At 37.4% G+C, this 13778-nt stretch overlaps 1 long non-coding RNA gene across 1 annotated transcript in view; it reads right to left on the bottom strand.

Annotated features, from left to right (window-relative positions):
* LOC137038329 (uncharacterized) overlaps window positions 1–12770 on the bottom strand; it is a 29384-nt gene extending 16614 nt beyond the window's left edge. The window contains exon 1 of the long non-coding RNA XR_010897458.1: window positions 12650–12770. This is a non-coding gene — a long non-coding RNA (uncharacterized lncRNA). The remainder of the gene's footprint in view (window positions 1–12649) is intronic.
* Window positions 12771–13778: the final 1008 nt, after the last annotated feature.

Genomic DNA, 13778 nt, shown 5'->3' with positions numbered 1-13778 from the left:
GGGTCCATTGTCAACATACATATTAATGAAGACTCGGGTCATTGGCCAAGACATCTGCAATGCCCTGCGGAGCCGGCAGCTAAAAATAACCAGAAATGTGAAGCCTGTAAGATATGAAGGATTTATTCATTTGCCGTTTGACATATTTAGTTTGTGTTGTTCTGGAAATCTGTGGCATTTATGTTACCCTGCTGGAATGACAATGGAAGAATCACAAGACCCACAGGGAAATCAAATGCAGTTCAGCAGCCACAGGGTCATGTTTTCATCACGGTTCATCTCGTGTCGAGCGCCGCTGATGAGAATCATTCATTTAAAGGTGCGCTATGCAAGATTTTTAGTTACGGTTGGAAAACATTAGGGATGCCACAATTCTCAATATAATGAACCGTTCGGTACGGCATTCACGGTTCAATACGCGCTGGTGAATTGCGTTTTAGTGAATTATTTCTATTTCTCTTTGTTTTAAATTTTTTCTCAGTTTATTTCGGCTCTGTTTGAGTGAGCCTGTGAGTCTACGCTCTGATATGAGCAAATATTCAATCATATTAGGGCTGAACGATATTCTGTTTTAACATCGACATCGCGATGTGCGCTTGTGCGATAGTCACATCGCCGAAACATGCGATGTGAAGGGTAGTAGTATTTTTTTACGGTCTATGGTAGTAGCCCATGGTGTATTAAGGAAGCACACAGTAAACACGAGTGTGTTGCTGGAGTGACATGCCCGTTCCTCATGCCTGCACAGTGATTGGTTCGCTGTGCCGCTGCTCACCGCTCACGGCCAAACATTCACTGCTAAAATGCGCGACGAAGAGGATCCGAAGAGCAAAAAAAAAGGTTCGTACCAGAAATCATCTTTTTGGGACTATTTCGGCTACAAAGAGGAGGATGTTGAACAAAAAGAGGTACTTTGCATGGAGTGTCTTGTGGCCACAAAACAAGAAAACACCACCAATTTGTCTGATCACTTAAAACGGTACCACAAAGATTTTACGACGAATACAAAGCAGGGCTCGCCATTAACGCTTGTCCAGGACATGTGGGTGTTTTGAAGGGACAAGTGAAAGAGAATTTTACTTGACTGACGGACAAGACAAGAGCCTGATTAAAACAAAAAATAACTAGCGAATCACCAAAATGCAAGAATGTTTGTGCATTCATTTAGTGTAAGTGGCGATCGATTGTGGATAATATATAATGAACTGATGATAATAAGGTCGCACTGTTGACGCTCGTGCAGCCTCTCGAGGAGAAATCACAACACTAGAGTGTTTTCCTGAATACCATCACGACTGAAAATGACACTGATTTCATATGACAGCTCCATAAACAACAAATTAACAATCACTTAGTCACTTACATTTTAGATGCAATATTTAGTGTTTTTGTTCTATTTCAGCAGTGAAAATCGTTCACAGCAGACCCGTAACACGTCTCACTCATAGCAACAAGTGTGAACGATTCAGCGTTCGAATGAATCGTTTGAATGAACGACTCAGTGACTCACTTCTTAAGACGGTCACCTGCTGCCACCTACTGGAGGTTTAGTTTCATGTTTGCACATACTTTCCAACATTTCTTTTTGTCACTTGTAATGAAGCTTGCTTATTAGTGAAAATATTAATATCACGGAATGGTAATTATTGACTTTAGCCTGGATTGATGGCTCTCAATATCGCAATATATATCGTTGGGGGAAAAAATATCGCGATGTAATTTTTTTCCAATATCGTGCAGGCCTGCACTAAAGTTAGGGGGTGTTTACTCGCATTTTAAAGCTTTGCCGGTAAAACATTTCATTCGTTCTACATGCGCTGAGCAAACACGTGATTACTGGAATAAGCAGTCTTATAGGGGTGGGAATCTTTTACCATCTCACGATTCAATTCGATTCCGATTATTGAGGCCACGATTCGATTCATAATCGATTTTCGATTCAAAAAGATTTTCAATTCAAAACGATTCAATTTTGAAAATATCAAAATTAAATCCGCACCCGCCCAGACCCGTTAATATTTGGCCCGTTACCCGACCCGTGCCCGCGATAAATCACGCTAAAATCATTCAAATTAAAATGCTTTATTTTTTATCTTGCACCTCTCTCAACATCAACAGCGTCATGAATGGGCTAATGAAACAGGCTCTGCCTTTAAAGACTCGTTGTCAACTTCAATTTCATAAACTCCACTCACCAACTTCACTTTTACTTCATCCATTGCTACTCCTGCAACGCCCGCTCCATCTGGGCTACGAGAGGCAAAAGTTGCAATGTTGCAGTGGTGGTGACGTGATGGGTCAAATGGCATATCTTTGTTGTGTGTGTGTGTGTAATGGTAATTTGGACATAGAAATTGTAATACAGTATGTTCGAGGTTGGAAGGAGGCGGGACATTTAAAAGACTTTAACCAAACCAAACGAAAGTAACGTGGGCAGCCCCTCACGGACATCTGCCACGCGCACACATAATAAACCATAAACACAACTCAACGTCAAATCCAGGTCTGGTGATCTCTCGTCCTTATGTGCCTCGAGCTCCCTCAGGACTCGAGACTCGTGTGGCTCGCAGGTGACGCTCAATCTCGCTCGCTCTCTCTCGCTCGTCCACCTCGCCACAGAAATATTGCACATATTTTTCATCCGCGCTACTGCACAGAGCCTGCCACTTTTATGCCGTTGCAGAACTCTACGTCGCGTATAGGCTAGTTCTTAGACATTTCAGATTGATTCTGAATCGTTGCAAATGAGAATCTAGATTCTTCTGTGAATCGATTTTTTGGCACACCCCTAAAATCTTACTGCGCTAATACTGTCAAATACACACAAGGTTAACATATATAAACACAGTCGGTTATGTCTAACGTGAAAGTAAAATTGTGTCCTTAAGGGGACAGTTCACCTCTAAAATTATGTTAATAAAACAACTAAAAACAAAGAGAGAAAAAAAAAATCACTCACTGCTTATGAATAAAGTATATACAGTAGTTGCCAATCAATGTATATTGTATATTGAAGAATATGTAGTTTAATTTTAATCTACATTTATTTATTCAATTTCATACTTAAATGATACTGTACATCTCTGAGCTGCCACTGTAACTCTTTATATATTTATAATTATTTTATATTATACAATACACCAGAAATATGTACAAGGTTTTAAAAAAAAAAGTGAAGTTAAGTTTAAGTAAGGTTTTTCAAGTCTTTTAAGTAAAGTAAAGAAAGAGTATTACAATAAAAAAAATTCTTCTTAACCTCTTTCGGGTGTCTGTCACCTAAGAATAGAAAAGGAAAAAACCGAACCGAACCGAAACCCGTGGTTAAAAAACCGAGGTATGTATTGAACCGTGGACTAACTATTGTTGCATCTCTAGTAAACACAACATTCAAACATGGGGTCCGTTCTTCATGTCGCTAACTCAGCCGGATTTGATTGTTGACTATTTGGCTTGATCTCGGATTGTTTGGTTCTTCGACGCTCATCCTGGACATCCTGGACCGTAAACTTAAACCTTATTTCATATAAACAGGATTAGATTGCATCTTTTTAAGTGGCGTTGATACTTAAAATTTGTCCCAACCACTGCTACTTTATTACAAGAGTTCATTATATAAACAGGAGCAATACTCATTTTAAATAATAACAATAAGAATAATATAAAAATGTATTTGAAAATAACATTATAGGCTAATGTTGTGTATAATACTATAGACACAGCCACTTGATTAAGAGATTTATTTTTGATCGAATAATTACTTTATAATTTTATTGGAGTCTTACACACATGCTGTACAGTTAATCTGAGCCGTGCATTAATTTGAGTGATGATGGATATTATGGGATGGCTTGATCTGGACACTTTAATGAATGCTGTCACGTAATAAATCTGCATCAAATTGAATTAAAAATTAAACTAATTGCCAACTAGAACATTGAAATAAAAATGTAAAAGGGTGTACGAATACTATAATATCGTGAAAATAAATCATTGGGAATCATGCTGGAAAAAAACAGTGCAAATTTTATTTCTCTATAACTTTTTTGTTGGTTTGGTTGCTTGGCCGTTTCTTTATAAAGGTCCAGAGATTTGTATTTTTTTCTAATTTGTCTTCTTTTTTTTGCCAGGTGTCTTTAAAAAAAAAAAAAAATTATATGATGTCATTACGTTGCTGTCTTGATGCCAGCCAATCGCTGCATTGCTGATCGTGGTTAAGAATCGATGCATCTGCCCTCTTCAGTGAACACAAGAACACTCAGTAATCTCGGATAACTTAATCCAGATATTTTAATCCAACCTGCAAATTTGTGTAAAGAACTCAATGAGCCAGAGATCAGATCATGACTGGAAGATCAGGGATCTGTCTAAAGATGTATTAAGTGAGGTACGAAGAACAGACCCCAGGCCCCTCCGTTCAGGCAGAACAACAGTTGCACTCGCAGCCTAACCCACCGAAGAAGTTATTGTGCAAAAAAAAATGCATCTCTCTCATGCATAAATATAGCCTAGAAATCTAGACGTACCCTAGCGGCAGCCAATCTAATTTGCAGCCAGGACGTCTAGCAATTCTCCGTTGGCTTGTAGGGCTGTCTACGAATATTCTAAATTTGAATATATATTCGAATGGTTTTTAAAAAACGAATTTCGAAGGTGAAAATTAATATTCAAAAAAATAAATAAAAGGAAAATAAAAGGAAAAAAACCCCGCCATGGTAGTAGAGGCGTGGCTGTCTGCTTTGAGAGTGAGCCCGCGCGCGCATGGGGGTTCAGGGACAGGTCACAGCAGGAGTCACTGCTGAAAGTTGACGCGTCTCGCAGTGAAGATGGCAGAAAGTGCAGAGCCCAACTCGACCGCGGCAGAGAAAGAGATTTTAACTCCAAAATCAAAAAAGCCATGTCTGGAAGTGCTTTGGATTTTGGTCGGTAGGAGGTAAAATTGTTGAGCCGCGAGATAAAGTTAGATGCAAGCTATGTAAGATACATAGGCATGCCTCATTTTATTTAACATTAAACAGAAACATTACTAAAGTCTAGGCTACTGTACTGACTGAATAAGCTCTAGGGATGGGACGATACACTTAAACTCACGATACGATGCACCTCGATATGCCAGGGTTACGATACGATACGTCACGATACGATATCAAATTTTATGTTTATTTTTTTCAAATCTGTGATTTACCACCAAAGTAATGTACTTAAACGAACGGTAGGATTTTTCTCTTTTTTTGCATTTTGGTTCTATGTTGTTTAAAAAAAAAGAAGAATTTTTAGAAGTCCGCGACCACATCTTAAACAGGGGTGCCAATAATTGTGGAGGGCACTGTAGGGCTGTCAATCGATTAAAATATTGAATCGCGATTAACTGCATGATTGTCATGAGTTAACTCGATTTTAAATTGCACCTTTTTAGCAATTGTAAATGTATCTTAAATTAAGTTTAAATTAAGTTTTTAATACTCTAATCAACATAGGTATGGACAAATATGGATGCTTTATGCAAATGTACATTTATTATTAGTGAAACCATATTCAATAATAATCAATACAGTATGAAGACTAGACATATCAAAGGTCATAGATATGTTTATCTAAGAAATTGTTCTCTTAAGCCTAAACTTAAAAATAATGAGTAAGTAACTGTTAGTGATTTCTCTCATTTTAAGAATATAAAGGGAGTTTTTACACTGGCAGTTTAATTCAGAACAGGGCAAAGTTCGTATGAAAAATTGTTAATGTGTACCAGTGAGCGAACCAGAACCACACCATACCTGGAGGAGGTCCATATTACACGAGTAGGAATATAGTGCGGCCCCTTTAAGAGATCCGCATTTCCTGTTGAACTGCCGGTATTTTGCGCGTGCGCGCCGAACTGGGCCGCGATTCACGTGGACAGTGTGAAGAACACGGACTCGGGAGCGCGCTTGTTCAGGAAAGTAACCTGTGCATTCGTTTTAGCCGATTGTAATGTATTTAGTTCAATAAAACACGTGTACTGTAAGCGGGGTGATGGTGTTAATGATTTACCTCAGACATGAGCGAGAGTGAGCTGCAGTGCATCGCGCTCAGACTGCAGAGAATGTGCTCAGTGAAAAAACGCCCTTTTCTTTCTTGAGTCTAATAAAAGTTAAACAGAAAATATGGTAGTTTATGTAGGCAATAACTGCATTTTTGGTTTAGAATATTAATGCTAATGTCAACTCTTTTCTTTCCCTATTAATGTTTGCTGTTGCACCCCAACCTCATTCTACGCAAATCATGCAGCAGTGCCATCTATCTTTATTTCGCGATACATTTTTTTCGACCTCGATGCGTTTCGTCACGTTTTGTATCGCGATATTTTGTCAAACGATATTTCGTCCCATCCCTAATAAGCTCCATGTTTAGCACAGCACAGCTCGCTCGGAGCGCTCAATATGCTGTAAAACTTCAATTAATATTAATAATATTTATTTCAATCACTGAATGAAGCCTGCTATATTTGGGACAAGAGTCGCAAGTCTCACAACCTTAAATTGCTTGCACAAAACTCTTGATCAGCACTCAAAGTTTGATCAGAGTGTGAGGGTGAGAGAGAGAGAGAGAGAGAGAGAGAGAGAGAGAGAGAGAGAGAGAGAGAGAGAGAGAGAGAGAGAGAGAGAGAGAGAGAGAGAGAGAGAGTGAAAAAGAGAGAGAGTGAGAGAGTGAAAAAGAGAGAGAGTGAGAGAGAGAAAAAGAGAGAGAGTGAGAGAGTGAAAAGAGAGAGAGTGAGAGTGTGAGAGAGAGTGTGAGAGAGAGTGTGAGAGAGAGAGAGAGAGAGGTCTGCGCTCTTGGCAATTTGTTTTTGTGTAAGTATTGTAATACGTTGTCAAATATGTATAAACCTAAATAGACTACCTATACAAGTAGTTATGTCTCTTTGTATTAATTTGTCCTGTTATTGACGTAATGCGCGTCATTTACAAAATGCACACCCAGATGTTCGAATATTCGTGTCTGTTTTAGAGGGAATATTCAAACGTCATTGTTGAGCAATTCTGACAGCCCTATTGACTTGCGAGCTGGAAAAACCCAACTCCGGTCAGACCAATCCCATCGTGCATAGAGTCGGTGGGTGGGCTTAAAGGGATACTCCACCGTTTTTTCATATTAGACTACATTATTCCCTTAACTTAGATGAGTTGATACATCCCTTTCTCGTCTCAGTGTGTGCTCTTAATCTCTCTGACGCGCGGTGACTATCTGATAGCATTTAGCTTAGCCCACTAAGCCCAGTTCATTCACTATGGTACCAAACAGAGATCAAGTTAGAAGCCACCAAACCCCTCCACGCTTTCCCTATTTAAATACAGTTACACCAATAGAATAATACGATAATACCAAATAAAACGTCTAAGCGGGTTAAAAAGGATAACTATAATGTATGGCGGAATAGCACTTTTGAGAGTATTTCGACTTGGCGCAGTAAAAAGTCACGCCTGAAAAATCCTCCCTCAAATCCCCCCCTCACTCTCTCATTTCTGTCAATAGGAGGAGTGTTATCATAGGAGTGCTATCATAGTTACAGATAGTAGTCAACAAGGTGATAGCAACATTAGTGAACTGTTTCATATAGCAGAACTTCCCAAACTTCAGGCACAGATGATCAGGTTTTGCCTTGTTCTGCACCGAACATTGTTATTGGCCAGAGCAACACACCCGATGACCAAAGCACAAGAATTCAAGAAGAAACTAAAGCTGCAAGCAGCGATGAAAGGGCCCTCGTGGCCTCAGGAAAACAGCAATTAGAAATCCATTTCAGCGGGTAAATATAGGAGAAATATGGCAAAGTCATTTCGATGTGCCACTCTTCCTGCTGCCAGTAGGTGGCGCTTTGACTATAAATGAATATTGCCACATAGATGTCTTCAGGTCAGGACTCTTATCAAAGATGTGAAGTTTAATGGCAGATTGGACATTGTATGCCTGAGTTACAACAACCTCCTGTTTCATGGCAAAACATTAGACCTTGTCAGGCCGTCACGGACACGCCCTTTAGCGAAAACTCAAGATCTTCACAATTTAACATCACACAGGTTTTAGATTACCAAATTTGATGATGATCCGATTAAAACTGTGGGAGGAGTTTGTTAAAGTATGAGGCTTGGAAATGTCAAAAACTGCAAACATTTTGCAGATAAAATATAAATATCTCAGTTCCTATTGATTTTCAGATTTTGCTTCCAGGGACTTCTTTGTAGGTCTTGGGCTGTTACATGTGTCTACCGAATTTCATATTTATACGTGAAACGTAGTGCAAACGGCACTTAATTGAAATTTTGTTGGTGGCGCTATGGACCATTTTTGCACACCTAATTCTGAAACCATACAAGATGTACATTTTCACCACTTCTGACGCGTGTGCAAAGTTTCATGAGTTTTTGAGCATGTTAAAAAAATTCATTTCGGAGAAGAATAATAATAGACTGAGCAATTCCTCACCCCATCGGTGTTCGGGCCCTAAATATGAAAATACAGACACAGGTCAGTCTCCCTGTAGACATAAACAGCACCACACACTTTTAGTGGACCTTAAGTAATGATTGAGAGGCATTATTTTTGTATTTACCAATACATCCTGCATAGTGCCCCTCTAAATCTAACCATGCATCCCTAATATAGATCCACCAAGTATTTACTTAAAGTACAGTAAACAACAGTAAACAACACCAAGGTCACAGGTTCAATTCCTAGGGAATGCATGAAGTGATAAATTGTATGCCTTCAATGCAAAGAAAGTAAAAAACACAACATTAAACATTAATGCAAAATGCACACATGCAAACAGAAACAGTGACTAAAGCATAAAACCTACAGTACCGGCCAAAAGTTTGGACACGTTACTATTTGTAATGTTTTTGAAAGAAGTTTCTTCTGCTCATCAGTCCTGCATTTATTTGATCAAAAATACAACAAAAAAAATGTAATATTGTGATATATTATTACTATTTAAAATATTTGGTTTTCAATTTATTATACTTTAAATTATCATTTATTTCTGTGACCAAAGCTGAATGTTCAGGATGGTTCCTCCAGTCTTCAGTGATCATGATCCTTCAGAAATCATTCTCATATGCGGATTCATTTACAAAGTTTGAAACAGTTCTGCTGCCTAATATTTTTTCATAACCTGAGATACTTTTTTATAATACGTGGATGAATAAAAAGTAAAAATAGAAAAAAAGTTTTAAAAATAGAAATCTTTTGTAACAACAATATACACTACTGGTCAGTCATTTTTTTTCTTTCTTTTTTTTAAATAAATCAATAATTTTATTCAGCAAGGATGTGTTAAATTGATAAAAATGGATAGTAAAGGAGATTTATATTATTTGAAAATATGTTTTCATTTTTAATAAATGTAGTTCTTTTGAACCTTTTATTCATCAAATATATTAATCAGCAGAACGGTTTCCAACACTCATAATAAATCAGAATATGAGAATGATTTCTGAAGGATCATGATCACTGAAGACTGGAGGAACCATCCTGAACATTCAGCTTTGGTCACAGAAATAAATGATCATTTAAAGTTCCCGTTCTTCGCGTGTTTTCGAAGCTTTGATTATGTTTCCAGTGTCCAATATAACATGAGTTCATGTTTCACGTGTAAAAAAAAACAGTATTTTTCACACAGTTGACTTATCTGTACAGCGCTGTTTCCTCTGTCCTAAAAACGGCCTGATGATTTCCTTGTTCTATGAAGTCCCTCCTTCAGAAACACATCACGAGTTCTGATTGGGCCAGCGCTTCCCGTGTTGTGATTGGACAGCAGCTTAGCGCACTTTGCCCGGAAAGGTCCCGCCTCTTACCATAACGGGGCGATGCAAGCGCTGAATGCGCGCTCTTCTCCACGTGGGAGAGCAACGAGACCACGCCCCCTATTTTGCGTGTTCTTGTGGGCGGAGTCAACAGACGGTTCTAGTGACGTCGTCACAGCAGGAAGTGCAGCGGTGTAGTCCAAACCGGCCGTTCGCTGTAGGCTTTGAAAGGGAACTTCTGTTAAATAAAATATCTCGCTTGGCATTGAACTTTGAGCTTTATAATTTTGCAGGTATTATTTATGCTCTAACAGCAACATTACACACTAACTAAAGTTTGAAAGATGGAATCGCGAAGAACGGGACCTTTAAAGTATAATAAATTGAAAACCAATTATTTTAAATTGTAATAATATATCACAATATTACATTTTTTTCCTGTATTTTTGATCAAATAAATGCAGGCTTGATGAGCAGAAGAAACTTCTTTCAAAAAAATTACAAATAGTTGTGTCCAAACTTTTGGCCTGTACTGTATCAACACTAACGTTAAAATGGAGATTCATGCATTTCTGGAGCTCTTATACAACAGCTTGTGCATCTAATCAAACACATGCGGTGAGCTCTGAATCGGCTCCATCCAGCACAAAAACTCCCATGTGCCTTCGGGAGCGGCTCATTGGCTGACCAAAACCACACTCCAGCAGACCTGATCTAAACACAACAGATCTGGCCGTATGCACGATCGTGAGCGCGTCCCAAAACTCTGGGAGCTAAAACTGCTGCGAAAAATCCTGATTTCCACACTGGGCTGGAGAAACACTGAGAAACTGTGTGTTTGTGTCCTTGAACCTGTTTTAAAGGATCACGCTTATCTGTTTAATAATGAGCGGATTACTGTGTGCAATTTGAGAGCCTTCCATGTTCATCAGCTACTTTTGTGTGTCAACAGAAGATTTAGCACAATGTCATCATTATACTGAAGAATCTGACAGAAAATGTGCTTTTTCTTCTTCACCAAAAGCCTGAATAATGAGTCCAAGCATGCATGATTTTATGATAAATATAATTAACGCTTATTAAACTCGGTTTCTCCTTGGCCGCTTAATCATGCATTTAAAAGGTCATGCAAACAGAAAAATTAAAGCTCTTTAACTGCACCAAATTCTCTCTAGTTACACTGTAAAAGGTTGTAAAGATTATTGGAGTGTGTTTACAAGAAAACACTATAAATGGTTTGCTCAATTCAACGTTACTTGCCATTTCTTTGTATTTATTTCCTCAGTGTTTCTGTCTGGTTTTCCAGCACAAATATCTAAACATTTTTAAATCAAGACGCATTTACTGGAGACGCAAAGTGACTGAAGATATTAAATCTTGTTCAATGAAATTTGTGTTAAACATTATATGCACTTATGCACCGATTGCCAACAAAACACACACATTTGCTGCAGTTTCACTCACCAACTGCGATTTCCACTCATGACCGGGAACACACACACACACACACACACACACACACACACACACACACACACACACACACACACACACACACACACAAACACACACACAAACTGCATCCACTGTTCCCTTAACACTGGGTTATTTGGGAAGCTGAACAAGGTGATCTTTGAAAAATAATCTGGATTTCTCTTTGAATTAAAGCGGCAGTCCGTAATTTTTTGCATACGTCTCGCGGAAGAACATTACAGCCGGATCTACTTCTCTCAGTTTATGTCTATGGCGAGTCACGCAGGATCTGTGCTCCTCCGCAGTGGTGCTAACCAGTCTGGCCTGAAATAGTCCCAATATAAACACTTATTAAAAGTGTACCATAATGATTCAGGGTAAGACAAAAACACGGTTTGGAAAATGGATTCTCTGTGTTGTACATACTCATTAGGCTATATAATTTCTTGTAAATGTTGAACACTAAAGAAGTTACGGGCAGCAGCTTTAAGTTAAAATTTATGACAACCTTGGTACAACTTAAAGGTTTTTTTTTTTTTTTAAAGATTTAAGCATTTCAATTAAGCTTAACAGTAAAACAGATTAATTGATTAAGGATTGTTCAATTATTCAATTAAAATGGCATAATTCAATTTGATGGAATTTTACTATTAATATAAATACATACATCTTAAAAAAAAGCTTCCTTTTTTTATTTGTCCTTAATATTTAAAATATTATTGCTTCTCATCTTATCTCAAGTAAACATATCTTGATTTAAGAATGTTTAGATATTTATTGAGTTAAATTATATATATTTCAAAGTAAACCCATCATTTTTTTTTTAGTCTGTTGTATCTCCAGCATTTTTTCCCGTGCTCATTTTGAAAGTGTTGACCAGTTCAAAAGATGTTTTTCTCTTAAACCACCGCCTAACAGTAAGATTTCGGCCTCTGTTTCTCTATAACGTCACATTTAAGCACAAAACACTGATACTGAGAGTTAAACCACGAGGGCTGAGGGATGAGCTTTACACCGCGATAACGGCAGACAGGACACAGGCCTCTCCATCCATCACACCGAGAGAGTTTGACCTCTGTGACCCGCTGGCCTGATCACTATAAACATCACCGCATGAGCACCAGACAAATGTGAACGGGAAGCAGGAGAAAAACAACTAAAGAAATATGTTATTTCAAGACATTCAGGGGTCCTGCTGTTCCTCAGGCTAAAAACATAAACTGATTCATTATTCTAAGATCAGATTTGTTGCTTTTGACCACTGAGAGACTCAAATATATGCTGTGGTTGGTAACTTGCTCTTTCCAAGTCAAGGACATTATTTTGAGCCACTCAACAAAGCACACCTGTTGATTCTGGCACGAGTATTTGTTAATAAAAGTTTCTCTTTAGCTCACCTTATATCTTTCCAGTGGATAGCCTGATCAATCCGGGTTACGTGTTTCCAATGGATGATCCAACCGTTTGAACATAAACAACACGGATGATGTTAAAAAGCACATTTTCAGAGCATCTCAGTGCCCCCTAGAGGAGGGGAGATGTGTGCGCCCTACACTCTTAGCTTCTACATAACTAGAACTTTTCAGTAAGAATGGAGACAATTCCTCCTATAACCCTAAAAGATGTCTTCTTCTTTAAGTGTGATCTAAAATCATCCTTCTCTGATATTGTAAATGTTGTATTATTGATGTAAATATCATATCCACACTTGTAAATGTAAAAAGAAATGTAAGCCCTCATTTAATATTTTTCTATGTGAGTTTGCTAAAATGTTCAAGTTTTAAATTAGAAAACTTGAGTTTCAAATGCTTTAAGAAACATAATCGAAAGTCTGAAACACTATGTGTTTCTTTGTTGAAATATTTATTCTTTTAGTATTTTTTTTAAATGTTTATTTCGTCAACTTTTATGTCTCGACCCTTGCTCCTTGTGACCTTTTTTTCCTCTTTTCTTTTCTTTTTTTTCTTTATGGTTTTCTTCGCAAATGTAAACTCTGTTTGTGTCCCAATGGAAGTGTCTTGCATTGTTGGTTGTTCCCTGTCTTGTTATGTATATATTGCAATAAATAAAATAAAAATAAATAAATAAATAAAAATATATATATATATACACTGTACAAACAATTTGGTTGTTTTTTGTTGGTTTAACTTAAAAGAGTAAGTAACCTGGTTGTCTTAAAATTTTGAGTTTATTGAAATAAAAAATTTGAGTTGATACAATGAAGGAAATTTGTTTAATAAATAGAAACTCAAAATATTTTTGTCTCTGAACCACATAAAAAATTTGATAAATCATGAAAATAGCACTATTTGGCATGTTTCACTGCGTCATCAGAAATAAAACACACACAATTACCAAATATGCTTAAAAAAATCTTTTAATAATATTTTAATAAAGGTTGTCGAATCTCAAAAAATGTTCATTGTTTTAACTCAAAATTTCAATTTCAATGAACTCAAAATTTTAAGGCAACCAGGTAACTTTTTTCTAAATAATTTTTTACAGTGTATATATATATATATATAT

Source organism: Pseudorasbora parva, chromosome 13, assembly GCF_024679245.1.
Source record: "Pseudorasbora parva isolate DD20220531a chromosome 13, ASM2467924v1, whole genome shotgun sequence".
Lineage (NCBI taxonomy): Eukaryota > Metazoa > Chordata > Actinopteri > Cypriniformes > Gobionidae > Pseudorasbora > Pseudorasbora parva.
Note: the sequence above shows the minus strand (reverse complement) of the source record. Positions and strands in the feature narration are given on the sequence as shown.